Raw genomic sequence first — 1,236 nt, forward strand, 5'->3', positions numbered from 1 at the left:
GTTGCACAGGCTCCAGCCGAACGCCCAAGAGGTGTGGGAAGGAGAGGTGAAGAAGCCGCGCAGTCCGGGAGAGACGCGGCTGGGCCAGGGCCCCGGCTCCGCTCGCCGCGTAAACGGTGGCCGTTGGGGCGGGGGAAGGGAGACGTCACTTCTTCCTCCGACTGCCGGCCCGCTCATTGGCCGTCTGGGAGGCACGGGAGGAGGAAAACGCGGGGAGGGGGCGGGCCGTGGGTAGGCGGGAAGAGCGCGGTCGGTGATGTCACTGACGGGGCACTGTCTTATGTAGATAGTGGCAGCGCAGTGGCTGCTGGATCGGCATTGCTGCTTAAACACGTTATGACTGTTTGTGCTGTGGAGCGAATCCAGGTCTGTCCATGAAGTTGTGTGCTGTAGGAGCGTAGGAGGGCTCTGAGGGTCCGGGAGTGAGGCTAGCGAAATGAGCGTCTGCGTAAAGTGTAAGGAGTGCGAGGCTGCGTGCGGGCGGCAGAGGAACAACTCATACTTACCTGGCAGGGGAGATACCATGATCACGAAGGTGGTTTTCCCAGGGCGAGGCTTATCCATTGCACTCCGGATGTGCTGACCCCTGCGATTTCCCCAAATGTGGGAAACTCGACTGCATAATTTGTGGTAGTGGGGGACTGCGTTCGCGCTTTCCCCTGATTTATCTTGTTCTCAAAAGATAGAGTGTTTATGGTGTGTCTTTGGCGGTTTTCGAGTTTTTTTTCGGGGGGAGGGCTTGTGGATTATCATGTGGAGAAAACTGTATGATGAATAAACGTTTTCATAAGACGAAACTCCTGTGCCCCTTAACTAACGGGAGATCCCTTTAAGAGACAGCTGAGGTTCTTTACTGGGTCGTTGGTAACTTTACTCAAAGTTTCTTTCAGAGGTCTCTTACAGTGAAGATGCAGCTAAGTTTCTGGCTTTCAAGAGCACCCAGTGCCATCCAGACGATTCCAACTCATAGCGACCATATAGGACAGAGTAGAATTGCCCCATAGAGTTTCCAAGGAGCTCCTGGTGGTTTTCAACTGCCGACCCTTTGGTTAGCAGCCCTAGCACTTAACCACTATGCCACTAGGGTTTCCACTCTAGGGGGTAAAGTGGGTAGGAGTCCCAATTTAGGGCGTCGGCGGGGCTATCCTCCCCGCGGGCTCCTGGGGGAAGAGCCGTGCTTGTCGGTAGCCCCCCGGGAGTTTGGCTTCTTGGCCTTCCTTGGTCTGCGAGGGGTCT

General features: G+C 55.8%; 1 non-coding gene across 1 annotated transcript; it reads left to right on the top strand.

Moving 5' to 3' along the window:
* Positions 1-498: 498 nt before the first annotated feature.
* LOC135230909 (U1 spliceosomal RNA) lies at positions 499-662 on the top strand. The gene has a single exon (XR_010321634.1). It is a non-coding gene; the product is annotated as a U1 spliceosomal RNA (small nuclear RNA).
* The last annotated feature ends 574 nt before the right edge of the window (positions 663-1,236 follow it).

This window comes from Loxodonta africana, chromosome 3 (assembly GCF_030014295.1).
Source record: "Loxodonta africana isolate mLoxAfr1 chromosome 3, mLoxAfr1.hap2, whole genome shotgun sequence".
Lineage (NCBI taxonomy): Eukaryota > Metazoa > Chordata > Mammalia > Proboscidea > Elephantidae > Loxodonta > Loxodonta africana.